The 12907-nt window shown below is 35.7% G+C and overlaps 1 protein-coding gene across 5 annotated transcripts in view; it reads left to right on the top strand.

The window, feature by feature from the left end:
• The first annotated feature begins 8670 nt into the window (after positions 1–8670).
• LOC126368411 (CUGBP Elav-like family member 1) overlaps positions 8671–12907 on the top strand; it is a 506900-nt gene continuing 502663 nt past the window's right edge. For all 5 annotated transcript variants that reach the window (XM_050012398.1, XM_050012394.1, XM_050012397.1 and 2 more), the window contains exon 1: positions 8671–8947. The gene's annotated coding sequence lies outside the window, so the exon portion shown is untranslated. The remainder of the gene's footprint in view (positions 8948–12907) is intronic.

Here is a 12907-nt window from a genome sequence, read left to right as displayed (position 1 = left end):
TTTAAATTGGTTGTTTCACATATATAGCTGATTGGCCGCCTCTATAACGGCGGAGTCGAGTGGAATGATCGAAAACACTACCGCCCACTTCTGATACTCCGGTTCCTCCTCTATGTCCATCGATCCTAACACCCAAGTCACCGTAGTAGGTCACATCAGTTGTAATATTATTTTCTAACCATGTCACTCACACAGCAGTAAAGTAAAGCACCCTCCACATTAGTTTTATTGATTGGTCTATTTTTATCCGTCGAAGAATTGATGGGTCACAGTTGGAATATTCTCCACGGGAGAATTTTAAATGAAAATAGACAAAGCTTATTAATTTATTATGAATCACTTTGCTGGTATAAATGGTTGACTGTACTCTTGAATATAATAACGTTAATCTTATTTTACAAATCACTTACAATTGGGTAGTTTTTTAGGTCAAAGATAAATTATGAAATTCTTTTACTACTAAATAAAGACAGATCTAAAGGTGATAAAAAAAACGTTTTTTGTATTTAACTTATTTATAAATTTTAATAATGAAAAATCTAGGGATCACAGAGTGTTTTTTGATGAAGTGATGGGACTACACTAAGTATTATTATATTATTTTCCTACCAGTTACAATGTAAATCCCTCTAAGCATATGGCCTAGTTACTGTTGTCTCGTTGTAGGAAGCCTACTGAAGGCAGCCGTATAAATAGATGCATCGGCCACCTATTGTGCGTTATCGGAATACATTGCATTGACAAGAATTTAAATTAAGTATACAGGTTATTAGTGACATCGTAACGAACACTGAGGGGGATGATTCAGCTCACGATTCTGAGGAAATATCAAGCGGAATTTTCCGTCGCAAAATTCATAATTTTTCTGTATTTTTTTAAATTATTTTCAATACTTTAAAAAAAACGTTTTTTGTATTTAACTTATTTATAAATTTTAATAATGAAAAATCTAGGGATCACAGAGTGTTTTTTGATGAAGTGATGGGACTACACTAAGTATTATTATATTATTTTCCTACCAGTTACAATGTAAATCCCTCTAAGCATATGGCCTAGTTACTGTTGTCTCGTTGTAGGAAGCCTACTGAAGGCAGCCGTATAAATAGATGCATCGGCCACCTATTGTGCGTTATCGGAATACATTGCATTGACAAGAATTTAAATTAAGTATACAGGTTATTAGTGACATCGTAACGAACACTGAGGGGGATGATTCAGCTCACGATTCTGAGGAAATATCAAGCGGAATTTTCCGTCGCAAAATTCATAATTTTTCTGTATTTTTTTAAATTATTTTCAATACTTTTGCGATGGAAAATTACACTTGATATTAACTCAGAATAATGAACTGAATCATCCCCCTCAGTATTCGTCACGATATAATTTACACTTCGTACAAGTACGTACAAAAAAAAAGCAAAACAAAGCGTAAAGTAGCATAGAGAATTAGGAGAATGCGACACCGAAAAGAGCGTGGCCCTTAAATTACTGATGTGACAAGTACGTACAGATAGCCATACGAGTACGTATGGGTGTTAGTGACACCGTTAGGAGTACTGAAAGGGATAACTCAGACCATAATTCTGAGTTGATATCACATGAAATTTCCTATCGGATACTTCATGAAAATCTTAATGTTTCTTAAATTATTTTCAGTTCCATACTTTTGCGACGGAAAATTCCACTTGATATCAACTTAGAATCTTGGTCTGAATCATGTCACTAACACCCTATATACTTCAAGTACCTACTTCCCAAGAACTAGACAATTTTCCTAGTCATTCGTTAAAGTTTTAAAAACATTCTGAGTCTTCAAAGTGTGTTGTTAGCAAAACTTTTTATTAGATAAGTAGGATAACGCCAGGAAGACGATACATACATGCGTAAGCTCACGACAATAATGGGGTAGTCAAAGGTACAGTCATGAGCAATATCATGTACCCACTTTGGAACCCTCTCGCACTATCATATTTGACATTTAATGAGATTTACGGTTTAATTTGTCAAAATAGTTTATGTGACATGGTTCCAAAGTGTATACATATTAGTACTCGTGACCGTACAGCCATCGCAATATGAACTAAGTACGCCTCTTAGCAGCTTTCTGTTTGGAAGATCGTGATGACATTTCGATTCCATTTACTAACCGCACGCCATTTGGATAATACTTTAAATCAATACTTATATCCTGTAATGTAAAGTACTGTAGATTTTACTTAGACAACATAAACAACCTAAATACGTCCCTGTGCTGGTCAGAGGCCTCAATCAACCGAAGGGGGTATAGAGCATACTCCACCACGCTGCTGCTGTAGATTTTATCTATATATAAGTTATTTTTATCGATTAAGTACTTTATTATTATTAAGCACAAATATTATAAAAAATATTGTTATACTTAGATATATAATGACATCAAATTCAAATTAAAAAATATATTTATTCAGTAGGTAACCCAGTTGCACTTTGAATCGTCTTTTAACGTCTTGTCCGTCTAAAACTAATGCAGCCGGGAAAAAAGCTGCAAAAAAAACTTTGGCACAGGGCCTTAGCCGATCTTTTTTTAAAAAAAACATACAAATATTATTATAAAAAACGAACAATATCAAATGTTGTCGTCATTTTAAATTAGCAACACTGAAGTACGGCACTAGTCTATTCTGTTGTTGCTGATTGGTCGAACAAATAGTTCGCAAAACCACCACTAGAGGTCTACGACGACGCGGCAAAATAACGGCTGAGCTTCGGCATTCTTGGTTGGGACGTCGATCAGATAACTTGCCTGGAAGACCCCGTGTCGGTGAATTATTTAAGTTACGTATACGTAATATATATTTCTTATTTATATGCTATGTAAATACTTTACGAGCCCAATAATTTTACTACAGTTTGGTTTATCGTGAAATACTTATAACCTTATTCTTAATGCTTATAAATTATACATATTTAGCCTGTCTTTTTTCAATGTACTTACTTTATTAAAATTAAACTTATCCTTACGTGTGTATTAATAGAGTTTTATTTCAGTCAGTTTTTTATTCCGCAGGTAACATCAACCACTTTGTTCCATTTAAACTGATTAGTATCAGTCCATCAATAACCACACTAAAAGCTTTCTACTACACAATGGAATAACAAAATGAAACAATACGAATGTAATAGCATTTTACGTAAACCGAAGCTTGGCACAATTACATCAAATGACAACCATAATGGTTCTAAATTTACACGGTGTTAGAGACATTGTAACGAAAACTTTGAAGGATTATTCAGGCCATGATTCTCAGTTGTATTAAAGTGGAAAATTATAATAAAAAAACATTAAAATTTTCATAAATTTTCCGACCGGAAATTTCACTTGTTATCAACTCAGAATCATGGTCATCATCCCTTAATATTCGTTACGGTATTACAAACACCCATACGCACTTGTATGGCTTCCTGTACGTACTTGTACGGGGTGTAAGTGACGTCGTAACGAACACTGAGGGGATGATTCAGCTGTTTATTCTGAGTTAATATCAAGTGGAATTTTTCATCGCAAAAATATATAATTTAAAATAATATTATTAAATTTTATGAAAATTCCACTTGATATTAACTCAGAATCATGGTCTGAATCATCCCCTCAGTATCCGTTACGGTGTCACTAACACCCTGTATATTATGTAAGTACAACTAACTACTTGAAGGGGTATTTTTTACTCTCTGTCACGATCATCATCATTAGCCCATAAACGTCCCCACTGCTGAGGCACGGGCCTTCCCTATGGATGGATAGGGAGATCGGGCCTTAAACCATCACGCGGGCCCAGTGCGGATTGATGGTTATTAACGACTGCTAATGCAGCCGGGACCAACGGCTTAACGTGCCTTCCGAAGCACGGAGGAGCTCGAGATGAAAACTTTTTTTTTTGTGGTCACCCATCCTATGACCGGCCTTTGCGAAAGTTGCTTAACTTCAACAATCGCAGACCGAGCGCGTTTACCGCTCTGTCACGATGAAGCTATACGTATATTATTATAGCTGTTATCATACTTTAATCATACATATTTTAGGATTCCACCAACCCGCAGTGGAGCAGCGTGATGGGGTAACTTCCAAACTCCCCCTGGTTGTATATGTAGGCTGTTTATGTTTATGCATCCTAAGATCCCAAAAACAACGGTATACTTCTATCGTGTACTGTGTAGGTTACGAATTGGATGAGCAAAGGTAGCAACCCTGGCGTCAGGGTTATTACTAATAGCTGCCAAAGGCCTCTGACAAGGCTCAAGTAAGGACTATGTAGGACTCACATAAGGAACTAGTAACCGAGGCCGACGGCTTAGCGTGCATCGAAGCACGGATCATCTTATTTTCAGTCAATCGGGTAATCCATTTGTAACATTCAAACTAGAATATCACAAAATTATTTTTGAGTTATTTTTCCACCAGAATTCAACCCCTAGACTTCTAGACTTCCCACCGTGTGCTCAAAGCTTAACCATGTTGATGACGTCAGTCATTGATTCCACAACTCATAAGAGAAAAGAAGAAGAAAACGTAAGATATCAAAATGGAGTAGTCAAACATACTTACATCCATCGCAAGATAAACTAAATCCACAGGTTAAAGACTGCTGGTTCTGTCGACGAATAGAATAGAATTAAAAAAGTTTATTATAAAAGGACGTCACACACAAAAAAAAAGACAACATCATATCAAATTTCCACTATGTGCACTAATAGTCCAATGGTAAATCGGTCGTAGGAGAACGGTTGCAGAATCAAGTACCAACACCTCACTGAGCTTTCTGTTAATGCTTCTGCGTGTCTTAAAAAACTGATATATTCCACTGTAACGTCTTTCTTTACGGTGACTGTACACTATTACAACGATCGATAAGAATTGTAAAGCATTCAAATGTTTACCAGATCGAATGATACGACGAATGGACGGCAAATTAATTATTAACGGTTGATATCGATTTTGGTCATTTGCCTTCAGGCCTTCAGCTGCCCCTTACCCTTGGATAAGCTGGTGACACAATAAGCTCGATGGGGTAATTGTTAACACACATACAGCCTGTATATGCCCCTCCCCCACTGCTGGGCATAGACCACCCCTTAATCAACCGGAGCGGAGGAGGTACGGAGCATCACCACGCCGCTCCACTGTGGGTTGGCTAGTTGGGTTGTTAACAATAAATTCTTAACTTTTTACTTGCAGGTGTCCTGGAGGTACCATATTGGCAGTTATTACATAATTATTATAAGGTATAATATTACTATTACATGCTAATGATTTTGATATTTAATAGGTAAAAAAACAGTGCGTCGCCTTTTCCGAAAGGAGGGACAGAAATTTTGAATTTAAAACGACTTCTACTAGTGGACTGTTATTTTTCCAGCTTTGCATGAAGGAACACTCTCGCAAAGATCTCGAAGATATTAGATGCAGAGGGAGAAAGACCACTAGAAATGGGGAAGAGTAGTGACAGACATGTTTATGTGAGTAAATATCATAATTTTGCTCTATTATTTACAGGCTTGACTTCGGGTCGGTTCTTCCGTATAACGCACAAACCTACCAACCAAGAAACAACAGTATGCCACCTCTCAGTGTATATCCAGCTGATTGGTTTAATATTCATTCTGAGTTGCCAGTAGAAACGGAAAACAACAAATCGGTCATTCAATAGTCGTTACGATAATTCCATTTGGATACGGCTTTTAATTTATACCTTTAAAATAATTATTGGAGAATAGTAAGGTTCGGTTGGTAAGTTTATGTTTATGTTACAGTAAGGTACCAATAAGGTAAGTAATATTTATTGTGTAGATTTGATTAAGGTACACTAAAAGACCACTTCGTCAAATTGATACGATAATTTTAAACAAACATGCCTGTATGATACCGGTACATTATAATAGGTAACGTAATTGTAACAAAATAAAAATGTTTATTTTTCATGAATGAACTTTTTATATTATTCTACCTCTAGCGTAAGTTGTATTTTTTGAATGTGACTTAGGGTAGATTTAACTCAGATAGTACCTATTAATAATAAATAACCTGTATTTCAGATTTACGTCCATTATTTTGTGAATTAATAATTACAATTGTTTTAAGCTAGATTAGTCATTTATGAATATCTGGTGGGTCCAAGTTACCCGTAATATTTTTTTTTTTTAATGTTAGTGTGGCGTAAAAGGGAGAGAGCGTGTATGTGTCTGGTGTGTACTTCTTGGACAGAGATGTCATAAAGATGAGTAGGGTTTATTCATTTTACAAACTTTTGAAAGTAACTTATAAAACTATCTAAGTACGTTTTATAACTGAATAGTTTCAAAATCTTTTCTTTATTGTAGTCATGTGTAAGTAAAGGACACGTTATTTGAAATATATTTTATCAAAAAAGACATCGAAAACTTTATTGAAGTTTTTATTACAGTTCCAACTGTAGACGAAACATGACTGACATTCCTAATTCCTTTTTAGAGTACTTTTTTACTCTGACAGAGATTTGACTAGATTGGCCTTAATATCTTATACGTTAAGTGACACACGTCACGTCACGTCACGCCACGTCACATCATGTCACAGTTATCGATTGCAGGGTCAACGTTATCAAGAATAGAATCGATAGAATATCGTTCTATATGCATTTGAAATTGCTTGTCGATTAGCAAACTAGTGCAATTTATTATGCGAGTTAATATTGTCTGCTGTTTTTGTGAAAATATTTATATAATATAATGTATACAAATTCATGAACGCATACAGTTTCGGGTAGGGAGAGAAAAAGTATCTGTTAAGTTTTCATCAATTTTTTTAAATTAGTTTTCGACTCGATTGGGACAATGAAGTGTGATAACATGCTTTATTTAATTGAAATTGAATACATATTAATTTCATATAAGTACCTAAAATAACGATGATGATGGTGCTTTTGGTTTTTGGCACAACTGGCACAAGATCATTAACTCGGCCCCAGAGGGGACAGTGTCATCTTCTCTGCCCGTTACTGGGGCAGTTCCTGTTCGGCGCGTCCTTGCCGCGTGGGTGAGTGCCTCTTACTTCAGTAGACCGGAGTGAGATGGTGGCTGAGTTCGGATAGGGAACCAGACCTACGGGGCATTACGTAGAATCCTTGCCCAGGGATACTGGTGAAGACCTCAACGGTTGCAGAGGCGGAAGTGGAAGCCGTAGGTACGGCAATGCAGGACGGAAGTAGCAAGTCACAGGGACTGTAACTTGGGACCTGACAGAGGGCAGGAGTAAATGTCAGTACTGTTCAGAGGCGGAGGATAGGAGTTCTAGTACGGCTTTGAAATATACTACTCTGGGCGCCATCCCACTCGCGTAAGACATAGTACTGCGAGGCGGAAGGTAAGAGATAAACCACGGCACTATTTTCCCTAAAAAAGTAGCATGGAGAATGCTACACCGACAAGAGCGTGGCTCTTAAATTAATGATGATGACCTAAATTAGTCCGTGTTTTAGGGAAGTTGAGCCGTTGGTCCCAGCTATGAGCCATAAAAAAGACCTCCACTAAGTCGTAGTGGAGCAGCGTGGTGAAGTACCTATGCTCCATACGTCTTCCTATTGATTGAAGGGAGGTGTGTGCCCAGGCGTGAGACAGGCTGATATATGATAGGCTGTATAGTAAGTTTTTATGTTATGGAATATGTTTCAAAATTGAATGCTTAGAATGCGTAACGACGACTCTTGTATTTTTTGTTTTCCAAATAAGTACCTAAATAAGGACCTCTATGGTTGATTATTAGTACCGGGTGAGAGCATTATTGGGGGAGGTTGATTAATTTTTTCAAATATTTTAAATTTTGTACCGGGTGAGAGCTCTCAGCGCTCCCCATTTGTCCGGCCAAGTAATTAATGCCATTTGCGGCAAACCTACAATAAGTCACGTCACCGAATAATATGAAAATCATATTATATGAGTTCAAAAGAAAGGCCGATGAAATTGATTTAATAAAATATACAAAATAAAAAGTATTTTTCCGGATGGCCAATTTCTGAAACAAATATCTCATAACATTTTGCAACGGCACGGTTGTTGGCATTTTTATATTTGTTACGAAACATTCTTGGCATAAAAGAGACTAATAAATTTATTTTTAGAAAATCAGAGCAATTGGATTGATCGACTTCGGAAGCGGGAAAAAAAAACAAAACAGACATGTTCCGCCAATCATCGCGAAGTCGTTGTACGATTTTAAAAATGGAATAATAATATCATAATCGAGATTTTAAGGAAAAATACATCGTGACATCGGTTTTGCAATGGTAGTAAAATAACGTGGATTTTTAAATTACGAAATAATATTTCCTTGAACTCATTTTGATTTATTTTCCGAAAACTTAAAAAAAAACACTTGGACCATTTTTTAAATAACGTCTAATAATTTGCGCATTATTGTATGTTTGATTATTATTAGGTTACTAGGTTAATATTTTGTTTGTGGAATCACCATAAATATTTATTTTAGTCTAATATTGACGTTTCAAAAACTTCTTCAAGTCTTTTTTAAGCTAGTTTCAGTCGATATGCGCGTCGCTTAGGTATATGAAAATAAATTGTTAATGTGTACACCGTATTATGCGGTCAGTTGTCAGTTAGTCGTGGGAAACAGTAGCGCGTTCCACTACTCCGTGTCATTTGGTTTTCTTTCCACCCCCTTACCTTTTACTTATAAATTAAAATTCGAATTTTAAATAAAACATAAAAATTTCTTGTTATTAAGTGATCGCCTGAAGGGTAAAAGAGATAGATATATTTTTCAGCGTGCAGTTATAAGAAAAAGCGCGGGTTTTCGCAGCATTCAACACGTGAAAAGTTTGTATTTTGATGCTTAACACGCTGATTGTGCACGTAGTGAAACTTTGTGGTTAGTGAAGTGAGAATGTGTTAGTGTTTTTAGTGATATCTGATTTGATTGGTAAGTGGACGCTTTTTAGTTTAGTTTTAATAGATTTAGGCCTTCAATTTTGTATTTGACAAATCATTATGTAAATGACAAAATCGTTATTACTGTAGAGGTAGAAAGTTTTTTTTTATTTGTCGACGAGGACATACTTTTTAGAAATTTCCCGTTTTCAAATGATCTGGAATCAATGATCTGGAAATTGCATGGTTTACGATTAAATTGAAAATATTTATTTATTAATATGGACCAAACGAGGATATATGTATGTCTGTGACAGTCATGAGTAATATCAATTACCCACTTTAGAACCCTGTCGCACTATCGTAATATACCTATTTGACATTTAATGAGACTTACTTACGGTTTAATTTGTAAAAAAAGTTAATGTGACATGCTATCAAAGTACATACATATTAGTACTCGTGACCGTACTTGAAAAATGAACTGACGTGCTTTCTCAGCGTGCTTTTTCTTTGGTTTATTACTATCGATGCAAATACATATTAAATTCATATTTTTATCCTTCGATGAGAATAAAACTTATTACGCCATTACATTAAATAAAAATAATAGGGACTACATAGGGCTGAGATATGGAAACGACTTACAAAAAATATAATATAAAAGGTGTGTATTTTTTTTTTTTTTAAAGTATAGAAATATTTTTTAACTTTATAAATACCCAATATTTATCTATTTTGAAACGGGTCAAAATCACCATAGGTAACAAAAGACAGTACACAAATTGGTTTGTCATTTGTTATTCTACATAAAATGGCATCTATAAAGTTAACTTCGTATAAATAATAATCATAATGCATAAGATAACGTTCGGTTCCGCAATTATATTTCAATGATGAGATAACATGAAGACACAAGATATAAAGTTGCCTCTAGATGGACATGTTTTATAATTATTATATTACTAAATCACCTTGTGATCTCTAGTTTGGTTAGGACATTACAGGCTGATCACCTGATTGTCCAAAAGTGAGTATGTTCCGTGCTTCGAAAGGCACCCGCCGTTGTAAGCCGTTGTGGTCCCGGTTACTACATACTGATGTAAGTACGTAGTTGTTACATGAGTCATGTCAGGGGCCTTTGGCGGTTCAATAATAACCCTGACACCAGGTTTGATGAAGTTGGTAGTCTACTTCACAAACCCACACGATGGAAGAAGATTATGTTAATGTTAACTACGGTGAATCCTAAGATAAGGATTTACCCAAACTTAAACTCAAAAATATTTGCATGTGCACGATTCTATAATCGACAATAGTTACATAGGTACCTACTTAAATATATTTTTGTCGAACGTCTCATCTGCCTAAAGCTACTGCAGCTTCTGACAATTTGTATATCCGAGGAAAAGTAGCTGCAGGAAAAAACCTAGGCATGGTGCCCTCGACTTTATTCTTCTTCTTCTATCGTGTGGGTTGTGAGGTGAATTACTAACCTCATGAACTCCAGACTTTTTCGACTTTATTAAAAAAAGAAATACAATTTCAGTTACTTGGCTTTCGATTTTGGTTGTTTTCAGTTAGTTGTTTTGGTTGTTAATAGTGTTAGCAAACTCTACAATAAAACGTAAATATTAGTAACATACCCAGTTTTAATCAGTAAATGTTAAGTACCACAAATTTCACTCTTATTACGGAAACCAAATATTATTACTACAAATTATAATAAGAAATATTATACAAAAGAATACAGCAACTAGTCTTTCAGTTTTCGCTTCTCTCGACAATCATCGTCTACACTTGTTTTTCTTTCCTCGTAGTCGCAGACGGAACACCCGCCAAAACGTTTTTCTCTTAAAAAGTGACGTAACGTTCCTTTTTTGAAATTGCCAACAATAGTAAATCAGGATTTAATCTATTAAGAAATTTAATCTATTAAGTATACGTATTTAAAATAAAAGTAAAAAAACACTTTATTTAATATTTTGATGAAAATTCAAAGCTTTCTAAAACTACGAAAAGTCAATGACGTTGACACTGACAAAGGGACGCCATATTTTTTATATAAAAAGAGACAAGTATCGAAAAGTTGATTAAGTATAAATTCTCGATTATAAAATAAACGGAGCACGTACACGCATCCCTGGCAACTGACCTGTAGTTATCAGCTGCCGGGTCAACGCATTTGCGCATGCGTTGTATCGCATAACATCGTTCCTTGATCACGAATAAGGAATATTATATCATGAGTACCTAGGTACCATGCATGGTTTTAAATAAAAAAAAAATCGAATTATTTTAAAATAAAAATTATTCAATTCAAAAATATAATAAATTATTCCCTTTTGACACAACAACAACAAGAACATACACAACAACAAAACAGTTGTTTTGGCAACAACTTTTTATAATTATTTTCCTACGTATAAGTTAATAGTCTTTTGGAGGCCCTTGAAACGTGGTGTTGAAGGAGGATGGAAAGAATAAGTTGGACTGTAAGAGTACTAATGAGGAAGTGCTATATAGTAAGAGTAAGGAAAAATTGGCAAATAATTAGAGTTATTGAGGACAGATGAGGCAAGATGATTGGACACTTCACACGACACGACGAATTTATTAAAAACATCTTAGAAGGGAAGCTTCAAGGGGAGAGAGGAAGGGGAGAACCAAGAAGAGCTTACATGGAACAGATTAAAGAGAAGGCGAACGTCGTGTCTTATAAGGAAGTGAAGGAATTGGTATTTAATAGATACGAATGGAGAATGCTACACCGACATGAGCGTGGCTCTTAAATTAGTGATGATGATAAAGTTAATATTACTTGTCACATGATTGATTAAATTAATATAAAATGATGATAATGTGTGGGTAAATGAAGTTGGTAATCCACCTCCCAACCCACACGATAAGAAAAAGAAGAATATAAAATTAATTGAATAAACAATTACGCATAACAAAACGATTTGTGATAAGTAAAACTAACTGTAGCTATATGGACAACAAATGAATGTGGTTGATGAGGTCGATTATTGGTCTCATACCCCATACGAGAGAAGTAGAAGAATGTGTTTTTGGAGGTGCGTGACCTAACTTGTAACTGATCTCCTTTTGCCTTGAGGTTGGAAGTTTAGACAGGCCTCTGTAAAAAATCGGACCTGTCTTAGTGTCACATTCACTTTCATAAACTCTTCTAATTGCGACCCAGTTTAAGACGTCAACGTTCTTTGTCAATGTAATTCTGGATATTACGTATGAGCCTTCGATACTGTTAACTGCATGGTACTCGGAAAACCACATTGTTATCTCTATCTAACAGAGTAAAATCTTATAGATTGTTTGTAAGAATCGATGAACGAAGAGATGCAATCGTTTTCTCCTCTTGACCTACGGAACCCTACAAAAACAATGACATCATTTCGGAATTTAAAATCTCAAAAGAAATACAACAATTATTGTCTCCTCATAACCACAGAGCACTACAACACCTACAATATTAGCGGCAACTGTATAGAGCGTACAAACAAAGCTATTCACAAAATATATTGCATGTTAACCGGGTGCACATGAGAAAATAAAATGCTCACAAGTGGGCGCGACCTCGAAAATATAATTATTTCTGTCTTGCAATGCGAAACGCGCGATCTCAGGCAGATCTAGAGATAGTCTGTCACTAACTGTGGTGTAATCTAAAAGCTAGACCACGTGGGCTTCTTTTGAGTCAGTTGAGCATGAAATTAATACGGCATATCCAGAGTTTTTTTTTTTTTAAATGGATGGATCCTGTGCTGCACCAGCTTGCTTCTCCAACGGGGAGAGCCGGTTCGAACGCCAGTACCTACTAAATTTCCACTAATAATTTATCTTAAGTGCAGTTTTCACTAACAAAGTTGGCTCGACCGTTTAGACGGCGTTACGCCATACCACCTATCACGTTGGTCTAACAGAAAGCTCGGTGAGGTACCAACCTCATCAACCCTGCTGACAGGGTTACTATTGAGCTGCCAAAGGCCTC

The sequence above is a fragment of the Pectinophora gossypiella genome, chromosome 7 (assembly GCF_024362695.1).
Source record: "Pectinophora gossypiella chromosome 7, ilPecGoss1.1, whole genome shotgun sequence".
Classification (NCBI taxonomy): domain Eukaryota; kingdom Metazoa; phylum Arthropoda; class Insecta; order Lepidoptera; family Gelechiidae; genus Pectinophora; species Pectinophora gossypiella.
The sequence above is the reverse complement of the archived record's forward strand: the minus strand, read 5'-3'. Positions and strand labels throughout refer to the sequence as shown.